Source organism: Salvelinus fontinalis, chromosome 12 (assembly GCF_029448725.1).
Source record: "Salvelinus fontinalis isolate EN_2023a chromosome 12, ASM2944872v1, whole genome shotgun sequence".
Classification (NCBI taxonomy): domain Eukaryota; kingdom Metazoa; phylum Chordata; class Actinopteri; order Salmoniformes; family Salmonidae; genus Salvelinus; species Salvelinus fontinalis.
The window spans coordinates 15,686,891-15,700,562 of NC_074676.1; the positions used below are offsets into that span (position 1 = coordinate 15,686,891).

The 13,672-nt window shown below is 43.1% G+C and overlaps 1 protein-coding gene across 3 annotated transcripts in view; it reads right to left on the reverse strand.

Annotated features, from left to right (window-relative positions):
• The window catches only part of LOC129866876 (ras association domain-containing protein 8-like), a 34,036-nt gene extending 22,818 nt beyond the window's left edge, over nucleotides 1-11,218 (reverse strand). For 2 of the 3 annotated variants that reach the window (XM_055939887.1, XM_055939886.1), the window contains exon 1: nucleotides 10,851-11,210. The gene's annotated coding sequence lies outside the window, so the exon portion shown is untranslated. Of the gene's footprint in view, nucleotides 1-10,850 lie in introns of all 3 variants that reach the window. The other variant, XM_055939888.1, reaches the window with a different exon arrangement.
• Nucleotides 11,219-13,672: the final 2,454 nt, after the last annotated feature.

The following is a 13,672-nucleotide window of genomic DNA, read 5'->3' on the forward strand; positions in this document are numbered from 1 at the left end:
CAGGTATGAAATGTTAAAGTGGAAATTACATTTTTATATTGCATTTTTCAAACTCAAATACACTACAGGTTTGAGGAAACTTCAAAGCAATAAAAGAGTGATCAAATTAACATTCTACATCTGTACATTGGGCCTATATGAATCCTACTTATTTTTGAAGCACATCTCCTGAAGAAGATATCTATTTTCTATGGTTCGTGTTGGTTGGCACGACAACAAATGCAAAAGCCAGATAGGAGTTAGGACAGGGTAGGAACCAAAGTGTTGGTCAGTGTTTACCAGGGGAACCTAATCACATTTGAATAAATGTTGCATTTAGACAAAGATTTTAGAATAGTCTATCTAATTCAGAACACACCGTTGCACAAACAACATGGTGATCTATACCACCACCGGTAACAACCTGTATTAGAGCTAATGTTTGTTTTGCCCTAGCTAGAGCATTTAGCTAAATGGCATTTAGCTAGCCAGCTAGCTAGTTAACTATTAACATTATCGATTAGCATTATTTTAGGCACACGCTAGCTTCCTTAGACTAACTCGCATTTTGCAGAGAGCAAGATACACAAATGAATAGTATAATAGAGAAAACATGTGGATTCATATTTAGAGGCAACGTGGAAAGCAGCATCATTCTTAAATCATGGCATTCACACATTTTGTTTGTGCATGTCATCACCTACTGTGCGATAGTGTGTGTTCAATCATGTTACATTTTGTGATACAAAATAAAAAAGAAACAGGGAAAAGGAAAAATATTGCACCACCAACTAATCCTACACCTACAGTATATACCACTATTTAATAAAAAAATATAATCACCACCCCATTCCACTACTTTGACCCTAACTGATCCGACGGAAGTCTTTCATTCAACACAGCTTGTAACTCTTCTGCAGTAAAACCTCGTACACCCCTCGTACACCCTATTTTCTGTGATTTACGTTCCATTTCTGCAGTACAGTTGATAACCATGGCAAAGAATGCTAGAAAGCCAACCTTACTGAAGCACAGATTCGTGTCACTCTGTATTGGCTTAGGCCTACTACTCACCTTTGACCCATCATCCTCTACTCTCTTCACTGCCTCAGCATACGACACCTTCTGTCCTACTCTGACCCTGGCAACCTCAACCTGTCTCTCTCGAACTGGACACTTCTGATCGCCAACTACGTGGGCATCCCCACAATTGACACACAGTTTTTCCCACCGATACTACACATTCCTTTGTCCCATGCCCTCCTGTACACTTCTCACATCTCGGAATCGTCGTCCTAAACACTGCTGCAACATGAACATAAGTTTGGCATCTGAAACACCTTAGTGGGTTCGGTACAGACGCTCTCACTGGTTAACTGACATATCCTAATCACTCCTTTCAAAGGCGCCCTGCTCTGGAGAGCAAAGCAAGTCACAGGTCTTGTCCCTAGTCATGTGACGCGAAGCGCCTGCTCCCCCTTGAATGGAATAAATCCATAAAATCCACTTCGAGCTACCTTCAAAAATGTAATAGTAAACAACTTATTTTCTACCCAGCCTAAGACTACATATGGATCAGCCAACAGGCAGGGATCAATTTTCTTCAAAAATGTCACTCCTACTGGGCCCAAATTATCCTTGCATGACCATCGGGCAAGGTTTGGACTCTGAGGTCTTCACAACACCAGCCACCATAGGTAATTCATCCTCACACTCGCCAGGTAACATTTTTGACCATCAGGGGCAGCAGAATATTGTTTGTACTTGGCGCGCGTCTTACCCAACACATACCTTTCCACTACACTTGGCTCTTCTCCTTCTTCCTTACTATCCATAACCACGTTTATCCGATCACCGCTCTCTTGTCGCGCCTTCATCCGCTGTATTGCTTGCAGAGTACGCACTGATGACGTTTCTCCAAAACCCAACTTCTGTTACTTAGCCCAATTTACAAGTCTGGCTATCTCTGGCCTCTCCATGCTTCCCCAGCCACTGAGTGCATGAATTGACAGTATGCTGAGAGAATAAACAGCGTGAAGGAACTGTCTGCTGATGATGTACAGTTCACAAACGATTCATTATTTTTGAATGACTATTTTTACCGACTCGAGAGTCATGATTCATTTTTCTGAGTGATTAATCAATTTTATTCGTTCATTTGACGAGTTGGCTGCAATGAGTCCTACAGCAGGATTAATACACGCTCCTCCGGAAAGACGTGCTCCAACCACCAACTGTCTGTCATATGCGCGCAGGAAAATAGAGAAGAAAAAGACATGTTAAGAACTGATAATTGATCACATGGTGCAAGAAGGAACACAATTAATTGATTATTGAATGTTTTGATGGACACCGCTCTGTTGAACCAAAACAAAACAAACTCGAACTTGAGAACGAATTGCTTGGGGAGCTGCAGTTTGTGAACGATATTGTGTTTATCCCCCTCAACGCAGTCAAGCAATACATTCTGCCAAGAGTCGTTCACAAGCTAGACCGCTTCTAGACCTTGTTTCAAATGTATCAAGAAATAATTGTATTTGTATGCCTTTAGCAATCAACAAAAGTACATTGTTTAAAGCATTTGTTTACAAGTCTCAGTCACAAATGACAGCTCCAATAAGCCCCCCATGGTGAGCAAGATGTGAATGAGAGGCTTGTAGTATTATGACTATTTTGAGTTTTCCGTTCATTAAATGACAGATAGGTTGGGTTACACTGAGGGGTCGGTGTGTGTGTGTGTGTGTGTGTGTGTGTGTGTGTGTGTGTGTGTGTGTGTGTGTGTGTGTGTGTGTGTGTGTGTGTGTGTGTGTGTGTGTGTGTGTGTGTGTGTGTGTGTGTGTGTGTGTGTGTGTGTGTGTGTGTGTGTGTGTGTGTGTATGTGTGTGTTATATAACTAACCTTTCACCTCTCCAGAAGTCCAGGCTATAATGTATAAAGCTGGTTGACAGTTTTGTTCCAAACCCCCCAGGAAAACAACCAGTGGTTATGTCTACACAGTGAGGGGACTAATGCGTCTTAATACCATGTTGTAACACACATTGGCGTGTACTACAATATGACATACGGCCGCAAAACTGGTGATCCATATAAGATTATCCATATAAGCTTAGCATATAGTAATCATATAACACAACAGAGAAAATACAACAGCAAATCCAGTACAGTACTGTATAACTGACAATGATACAGGATAACATAGTGGTTGGTGCCAAGCCAGCATAGTGGCACAGGGCACAGGTCTATCTCAAGATCTGCCCCTTTGCCCTGCAGAGATGGCCATGGCCTGATCTGTAGAGCTGCTCACAACCCTGAGCCAAGGAGCATTCCGTGAGAGCATGGCTTACAGTACATTCCAACAGATTCCATTTTAGATCGAAGAACAGCTAAAGAGATGCTTTACTGCTGTAACGTAAAACCAAAACAGACCAAAAGGCAGATGACCCAAGTAAGGCTGTTGCGGTGAGCATATTACCGCCACACCGGCGGTCACGAGTCATGAAGGCCGTCAAATTCCACAGGACCGTTTAGTCATGGTAATTAGGCTTCTCCAAGCTCTGATGCTGCTGATGGTCATTAGTAGCCTACCAAACTTGCTAACTGCCTGGTAATAAGCACTCTATTGTCCCTCTTATCACTCTGACATCAATGCAAATGTAATCGAAAATCTAATCAAACACTTCATGAGAGCCCATGAGCTCATGTTGCGCAACATTTATATAGGCTATGAAATTGCGCAAGAAAACAGGGTGATGGCCTCTATTAAAAAGAGGAGGTGCCCATCAGCTTTCTATAGGCTAGGCCTACTATATTTCTCATCTTTCTTATTAATATTAAACACATTGCTTATCTTTACAACAGGAGTATAGCCTACCCGGCTGGCATGGAAATGAACCACAGGAAAAGCGTCCTCCATTTGCTATTTAAGTGCATAGAGGACATGTATTTTTTCCCGCCGCCCCTGTTTCATGACAGGTGCATGATAATGGTCCATTCTAAATCAAAACAAATTTGACACATATATTATTTAGTATATGAGAAGACAAGATTAAATCAAGAATAGTCTGATGGGTGACAATATTAGCCTATCACTTGTGAATTATAGATTATGACTTGTGAATGCTGCCCAGCATAAGGCAAGAAACAATCATAGTTTTAATCATAGTTGCACACCTCATATAGCCTAGCCCATAGGCCTATATGTTTTGATAAGGTTTGTATCACAACTAAAGTGGCCAAATAACTTCTTAAAATTAAGCACATTAATCCGCTTTACAAGGTGTGTAGAGCCTTACTGGCATATATAAGCAGCGCATGAGTTTCAAGTTTGGGGAAGATAATATTCACCATAAAAATGCACCTTTATAATGAAAGCATTACATGCATAATTGCTTTTGTGGTCACTTTTGATAATGGTGTTTTCCTGCTAATGGAACATTTGTGCTTATAGCCTATGGCAATGTGCGCATTGCTGCGCTTATAATGTGAAGAAATAGTCTAATAGTTTATCAACATTTAAAGCTAAACGTTGCGTCAGCCACATTGCGTAAAAAGGTTTTTGGGATGCTAGTGGTTGTATTAATTTGGGATCTATTGCATCCCACAACTGTCCCAGACTATGTTTGGAATATTTATTTCTCACACAGAATATAACAGGTCAACTTTTGTACTATGGGGGATAGTAGATTTACATAGGCTAGTGCTTTTGCTGTTAATTAGTCCTACTCATCTAGTTGGCTGATAAAGTAAATGTGGACAGTTCTTCCAATATCTTCAATATGCACCTCGGAATGGGATAAGGACGAGCGCAGTTGCGTCCCCGATGTGTCTGTCTTCACTTGTAGCCTGTGAGAAAGACCCGATCACGTGATGGAGAACCATGTGAGTGAGATGTCCAATGGAGTGCACAGCACTCAGGGAGAAGGGCACAACGCAGCACTCCGGGAGAAGGGCACAGGCCCAAAAGGCATGGATTTATTTTAGGGTGCATTATGGCCACACAAAGGGGATGCTGCTGTGAGATTTGAGGCATTATCAAATGTTTGTCAAATTGTGAATGAGAGACTGATGAAGTGTGTACAGCCTGCACAAAAAAATAAAACAGAGCTCATGCCTTTCAAGCAACTTTTTTCAAATCATCATTAGAGTCGCATCATGCAGCCTTACAATGTATTAACAATCAAAACATATAGCCCAACGTTTGTAGAACAACTAAAGTTACATTAATAACTCTAAATTAAGCATATAGGAGTACATATTTCTTTGTTAACCGCTTAACACAGAATAGCCGCATATGTGCACTCTGTCAAATCGTTTGGAGAAAATATCCTTTCTATTTTATTCAGCTTTGTTCAATTGTATTCTTCATACTATAAAATAATATAAAATAATGTCACAGAATTCTAAGCAAATCTTGTCTGCTAAATGAACTAGTGTAGCCCAAAGCCATTTGGCATACCCAGATTGTCACGTGTGCTCCCTCTCCGTCCTCTAGGTCACCAGGCTGCTCGTTATGGCACACACCTGTCACCATCGTTATGCGCACGTGCGCATCTTCAGACTCACCTGGACTCCATCACTTCCCTGATTACCTTCCCTATATGTCACTCCCTTTTGTTCCTTCCCCAGGCGTCATTGTTTCTCTTTCTGTTTCATGTCTGTGTGCTGTTAGTGTTTCTTGTTTTGTATTATGTTCTGTTTATTTTATTAAAACACTCACTCCTTGAACTTGCTTCCCGACTCTCAGTGCATATTGTTACAGAATGACGCCTCACCTAGGGGAAGCATCAGGGAGTGTTTTTTTCCCGGTGGGAATGACGTCGGGTCCGGGAGCCGCTACAGGCTCTCATGCCTCAGCAAGATCGCCAGGCTCCCCTGCCTCAGCCGGTCTGTCAGGTTCCCGCACCCCAGCCGGAGCCAGGTTCCGCGTATTAGCAGGGGTCACTGGTCCGCTCCTGATCCCCGGGATCGTCCCTTTGGTTGGCAACCTGCAGCTGGAGCCGAACGAGCCGGGGAGTGGGTACCGTCACGTATGCTCTCTCCGGCGCTCTAAGTCGCCACGCACCCGCATCTCAGCCGGACTGACAGGTTTCCCCCGCCTCAGCAGAGGTGACCGGTCTGCTCCTTATCCACGGGATCGTCATTTTGGTCGCCGTCCTGCGGCTGAAGCCGCCTGCCGGGGAGGGGGTATTGTCACGTGTGCTCCCTCTCCGGCCTCTTGGTCACCAGACTGCTTGTTATGGCTCACACCTGTCACCATCGTTACGCGCACCTGCGCATCATCAGTCTCACCTGGACTCCATCACTTCCCTGATTACCTTCCCTATATATGTCACTCCCTTTGGTTCCTTCCCCAATCGTCATTGTTTCTGTTTCTGTTTCATGCCTGTGTGCTGTCAGAGTTTCTTGTTTTGTATTGTTCTGTTTATTTTATTAAAACACTCACTCCCGGTACTTGCTTCCCGACTCTCAGCGCATATCGTTACACAGATCAGGACCAAACATCAGAGCATGCAATTCTGTTCTTCTGAAATAGACTACATTTTCTTCATATCATGCTTCTTTAGACCTGTCTAAAATAAATAATGTATTTTTTGTAAAGGTGTAGGCTATATTACATGGATTTATGAGACTTTTTAAAATGTAGAGGTTCCAAAGGTCTGCTTCAGTGGCTTGTAGGCTATGTTGGAAGCCAGGAGATGCTAAATGTGTTTGTGTTAATTACCGGTCAATTACCATGAGACTGACAGTTATTTGCTTGACAATCACCAGCTGACAAAATTTTGTGACCGCCACAGCACTAGACCCAAGATGCATTTGTCATTTGTCTCAATGTGGCATGGCTCCAGAGTTCAGGCTGGTGGTCCCTGGGCTGGCTTCCTGTCTGCCTAGTGAGGTGTGCGAGTACAAGGTACTGTGAGCGGTGTGTCCGCTGAGACCCAGGCTGCTGCCATGGCTGTTCCCGCTGTTGCCAGCCCAAAGATCCAGGGCTACAGGAGCCCAGAGAGTTGGCACGAGGGCTCGGACTTCCACTGACTGATGCTAGTGTAAACAAGCCACCATATGTCCCTCTGGGTCCTCTCACACACAGGGACACGGGCCAGGCACTGCCATCTCTTTACCAGGCCAGGAACTGGCCCAGGTTCCCAACCCCTACAACAGGTCACTGCCACAGAGATAATATCCGATATAGAGTGATCATGTACAGCTCTGAGCCATGGGAAATATGGCTGTGCTGGGGTGAGGTTTCGTGTGGTGAGGTTTCGTGACCATAGGTAGGAAGGATAAGGACATCCCCTTACATCATTGTCTCTAATTCCGTTTGCACTGATTCCGTGTCAGTTGAGGGACAGGCAGCAAGTAGGAGTGATGCCACTTGACGTAAGATCCCTTACATGTCACGGATTAGATGATCATATTTATTTAGGTCTACAACTATGATGTATTCCTGCTGAACTGTACTGCAGTGGACTGGTATGAATATCATACATTTCCATGAAGAACATACGTCCGTTTGAGGAGAAACAAAATGGGTATTCATCATGGGGCTAAAACAAAGAATCAGGCACAACTTGACTCTGGGAGTTGGGAGAAACCCCTTGGGGAACCACTGAACTGTTTTGAGGACAAAAGATCTTCTAGCAGGAAAACAGTCCACGTCTGCTTTCTCTGCGATTAGACCTTATGAACCCCTGTGTTCCCCTTGTACTTTACAGGCCATTGTTCACTATGGGGGAAACAATTTAATCACGTCTTGGCAAAGGAGATAGGTTGAAGGCCATTGAAGGTCTGAAAGCAGAGCAGTGACCTAACACCAGAGGTAGTGATATATAAAAGACAAAAACAAAAGAAACATTTACTTCAACTCTATCCTGATTACAAAAAGTAAAACAGCCCAAACCCCACAATCCATAATGAGTTTTTTTTACAGGGTTGTGCGATAGGGGGTTCTGGTGCTTACAAACTATTTACAGCATTGAACTTTAATTCAAAATGCACTTCCTGTTGCGGGGCTACGTTGTAATTACTAACCATTTATACACTCTAGTATAATTGGTACCAGACTAGGTCTCTTGTGAAATGGATCCCTGTTGCCCAGCCACAGCCAGACACTGTTTTATTGTGGTGGTGGTGGGGACTCTTGTTTGTGTGTGTGTGTGTCTTGGAGTAGGCTAAGAAACAATGTATTTAAATCCCCCCAGTTCGCCATCAAGTGCTGCCCTGGCCTCACATTCTCATGTCTCACACATAGCAGACCTGGGTAGTTGGTCATACTATGGCCTCAGGCCTTATATACCATAATGTCAAACAGCCTGGTATGTAAGACTGGGTTGTGGGACCCCAGTGGTTGAGGAAGTTGTGCATAGAGGAGCATTGGGTGGCTATAGGGAGGAGTTCTTGAAAAAGGTCTCTGATCAAAAACATCAGCACAATAAATATGCAGATGTATTAAAGTGTGTGCAGATATCTTTTCTATAGGAAGGAATTCCACTACATCTCTACGTCAGTGCCAGGCATCCAGGAAACTAATAACATAGAGAGTGTGGATTCCTGGCCGATGAGAATGCAATGGGCCGTGACGTGGAGATAAGGAACTCCATGGTTCTGTGCACAGCCCTCTGATCTCAGGGCTGCGTTTAACATGAATACACCTTAGATTCTACTCACAGTTAAAGGACTACATCAGTTATACAGTCTATACAGTGACGGGCTTTTTTGTTGGTGATTTTGTGGGCTGACTATTTTTATATTGGAAGGAAGGAATTACAAGGAATAGACCGTAAGGACTGTATTACATTCTATCATTAAAACACTAAGCTAAATAGGCTAAATCTAGGGTAAGTACTATTGAATGACATAAAACAAGTATAGGCTACATTCTTTTTACAAACAGAAGCCCCACTCCCAACTAAATACCAAAACAAGAAAGAGGAAGGAATGTCTTGTGGTGGTTCTCTGAAATCTAATCACTAAAAGCCTCCTCCCTCCTCCACAGGAGCTAGGAGCAGCATCTCCTCAGGTCAGACCTGGTCCTAAATTACATTTGTCTGACTACAATGACAAAACCTACAGTCTTCAATAAAGTTTGTTACAAATGAGTGACAGATTAAAGCCACTATTCAAAACCAAACTGAGTTCTGCTTGTGTGGATGGGGTGTCTGTGTGTGAAACACTTCACATTGCCTTGTTAGTGGAAAACATTTGTAGACATTGTAAACATGTTTGTAGACATATGCAAATTATGCAACTTTGAAATTAGCATAAAATAAATATGTCTAGACAGTTAAGAAAATACAAAAAGTTTAGTTACCGTAACTACAAGGAAATTACATAAATTATTCCACTGGTAAAGTTTGGCCAGACAATATCCTGTACTTATATTAGGCCACCTGAAAAACATAGGCTCGCCTCGAGCACACTCTTACAACCGAACACTTGCTCATAATTTTGGCTAACCCCCTCCAACCCCTCAATCCAAAAATCTCTAGGGAGACGGCGTTTGAGACGTCTGTCCCTCACCAGGGATTAAAAACAGCCCCAGTCATGCCACAGCCACAGTTATAGCCCCAGCTCCTGTAAAGCTTTCCATTAGGAGCTTCTGGAGGCCCACACTCCTTTCCCTCCCTAACATCAGGCTGGCTGGATGTTATATTAGACTCCAGAGTGGCCCCCGCCTCCCCTAGTCGGGAGGTCAACACTGGCAGGATCTCGAACATCTGGACGGCACGTTTAGCCAGCAGCAATAATACAGCCTTTGTTCCCCTGCCATGATGGCTCTATAAGCAGGCCAGCTTTGAAGTGCCAGCCTGATGCCGGGAGCAGGGCCTTAGGAGCAACACTGATTGGGGCAACAGACCCGATTTCCTGGCTTCTACTCTGGCCAAGGGTTTGGAGGGTTGGTTTGGACATGATGAGGACATGGGTTTAGTTTAGTCCATGTTCTGGCGGTCCCATCAGTCATTAGTGCAGTAATTGAACACATGTTTACCACAGCTGTGGGATTAAGATAGAACAGCTTTGAAGGGAAATTAAACAGGTCCTAAGAAAAGTTTTACGGAGAAGGCCAACGTTTCTTTAATATTATCAACAAAATGACAGTGCTGTGCAGGAGACAGCCCAAAACAAACAAGACTCAGATACTGATATAGAACACTATCTGCTGGCCAACACTGTTTGCTTCAACATGTGTGTAATAGCTGATTGTATGAAAAAAGTGTCAATACACAGATGCTGAAAGCAGGAAAGAAGCCATTTGCATTCGACTACTGCTCTAATACATCACTATGCCAAAAATATTGGAGTGACCTACTCTACAGGTAGTTTCAGTCTCTAATGGTAGAGTGGGTAACTGGAAATATAAACCGAGTCCGCATTAACAATAGCCCTATAGGTATATTAAATAGTGTTTAGCTTAATTATGAGTGGGAAATAGGCTATACACAGAGGAAATTCTGTGTTGAAAAGTGTAAACGGTGTAATGTTTTACAGACATCATGAGACACAATGTAGCTATTATCAACCATTATTAAATGTTTATAAACATGTCATAAAACCATAGGCTATTCTCAGGTAGAGATCCAATGCATGTGTTGATGTAAAAGATATGGGCCACATAGTAAACAAGTGTGGCAAATGGCTCTGAAATGTTCCGCTCTTGTTTTAAAAGTGTGATAGTATTCACCGCGAGAAAGAACCCGTGATATTGTAACGGGCACAACTGTTCCACTATGCAGCCTAATAATAATGTTTCCATTATCCCGACCGCTTGCTATTACCGATTACTACACCTGGGATACTGTTGTAAATGGTTAGTTAAGATACAGTGTAACGTTAACATCTTAACATTAGGAGGGAAACTACAAACGTAACCTTACCTTCGTGTTGTAGGCTAGGTGACGAAAAAAACAACAGAAGTTCCCCTACTCTTCTGTAGCCGGACTGAAGTTTAGGAAAAATAGATGCTGTTGAGTAATGGAATCGGCAAATGTGATATTTTCTCGGGGCAAGCCTATAAATCACTTATATGAACTGCGACAAAGTGATACGGTCCACAGCAAAGAGAACGGAATCAAAAGAAAATGAGGTGCATTGAAATATCCATGGCTGAAAGTTTTTCGCTGCGCCGTCTCTGCGCTAGCCCTTGGGGTCGGACCAACACGCTGCGGAAAATCGCCCTCTGCCTATTTCATTACTCTTGCTTGTAAATACATTGCATCGGAACTGGGACACCGCAAGGCATTGTGGACCATTTTAAAGCTGCAATACACTGTAGAACAGGGCCTACTCACCTAAAGGAGTGGAGTTCCTGAAAGTGGTTGAGTAGCCTACTTGAGTAGGTACCATATGGTGACATTCAGGTAGGGTAGGCTACATTGTTCTTTAATACAGAATATACACACACAGATTAACAACATTATTTGTAGTATATATTAAAAACATTTAGATGTTTGAGATAAAAACCTGCCCAATTGACCCCATCCCCTCCTCAAGACTATCTGGATTCCTCACCTCCCACATCACATCACCTCATCCCTGACCACTGGCTGCGTCCCATCTGACTTTAAGATCGTCACAGTCAAGAAACCAACACTCGATGCATTTGACGTAAAAAAAACTATGGACCAGCATCCCTTCTTTCTTTTCTTTCCAAAACAATTGAGTGTGGTGTCTATGACCAACTCTCTCGTTACCATGGGAGACCTTGGGAAGATTCAACACCAGGCGGGCTGCTGCGTTCTGGATAAGTCGCAGGGGTTTGATGGCAGAAGCGGAAAACCCACCCAACAGAGAGTTGCAGTAGTACGGACGGGAGATGACAAGTTCCTGGATTAGGACTTGTGCCGCTTTGTGTGTGAAGAAAGGTCGTACTCTACGGATGTTGTAGAGCATGAACCTGCAGGCAAGTGACCGCTTTGATGTTTGCAGAGAACGAGGATGTTGTCAAGGGTCACGCTAAGGTTCTTTGCACTCTGGGAGGGGACACCGTGGAGTTGTCAACTGTGATAGAACAGGCAGGCCTTCCCTGGGACGAAGAGCAGCTCCGTCTTGTCGAAATTTAGCTTGAGGTGGTGGGCCAACATCCAAGCTGAGATGCCTGCCAGGCACACAGAGATGTGTGTTGCCACCTGGGTGTCAGAAGGGGGGAAGGAGAAAAGTAGTTGAGTGTCATCCACATAGCAATGATAGGGGAGACCATGTTAGGATATGACAGAGCTGAGTGTGTGGTGTGTGGAGAGAAGAGTCTTGAAGCTAACTCAACTGAGACTGCTCGCCTCTGTCTCAAGCAGGCTCTCTCTGTTCTCATCCTCCTAGATCTATCCACTGCCTTTGACGGCATGAACCATCAGATCCTCCTCTCTACCCTCTCAGCCCTGGATTGCATCCTACCTGGCAGGTCACTCCTACCAGGTGACGTGGAGAGAATCTGTGTCTGCACCACATGCTCTCACTACTGGTGTCCCCAAGGGCTCCGTTCTAGGCCCTCTCTTCTTCTCTCTATACACCAAGTCACTCAGCTCCGTCATATCCTCACATAATCTCCCCTATCATTGCTATGTGGATGACGCTCACCGTGTAAGCAGTCCCTGGACATGGTATGACAGCAACCCATGCTTTGGTTTTGTTTATCTGTCCACTGTTTCAAATGTTAACTTTTCATCATTTGTGTCACAAACCCAAAGCAAGTCAATGGTATTGATATTAGCATTTTCCAGCTTCATGTCCAAATCATCCTAAAGTATCTAAAAATGTATTGTGTAACTCAATGATGTTACTTGTATATGATTTGGATATGAAGCGCTGAATGCTAATATAGGTACCTTTGAATTACATTGGATTTGTGACACAAATGCAAAAGAGTTAGCATTTGAAACAGTGGTCAGGTAAACAAAACCAAAGCATGGGTTGCTGCTGTCATACCTGGTCCATAGTCTGCATACAGGGTAAGAAAGTCACACCTGGTCCATAGTCTGCATACAGGGTAAGAAAGTCACACCTGGTCCATAGTCTGCATACAGGGTAAGAAAGTCACACCTGGTCCATAGTCTGCATACAGGGTAAGAAAGTCACACCTGGTCCATAGTCTGCGTACAGGGTAAGAAAGTCACACCTGGTCCATAGTCTGCGTACAGGGTAAGAAAACCAATATGTCATTTGGTCATTTGGGTGGACTATGCCTGGCTTTTGACCACTTCTTTAGATTCCTCATGTCTTACTCATTGTTAGAAAAACGTTTGGTCAAAATTGGATGTTAGGTACTATAATTTTTGAACATTATATGAATCCTATAAATTAAAATGACCAATTTAAGTGCAATTAATGATATTTTCAAGGATCCTATTATATATCAACAAAATAATGTTTCCGAAATTCTTATCGTATCTGTTTCTAACTCCAGAAAAGATTTCAGAACAATCTGAAATGGTTGGTGTCATGGCTTGCTGAAATGACATAAAACAACCCGACTGTGATATGTGCTTGTCTCACCTAGCTATTTTAAGATGAATGCACTAAATGTAAGTCGCTCTTTATAAGAGTGTCTGCTAAGTGACTAAAATGTCAAATGTAATTATATTAATGTGTTCATATGATATTGAATATAAGTCTATGATTCATGCAGTCTGGGGACATTACTATTCAAAGTCTGCAGTTGATTTTGAGCCTCATCATAATCTCTATGAGTAAACAAGTATCTTGA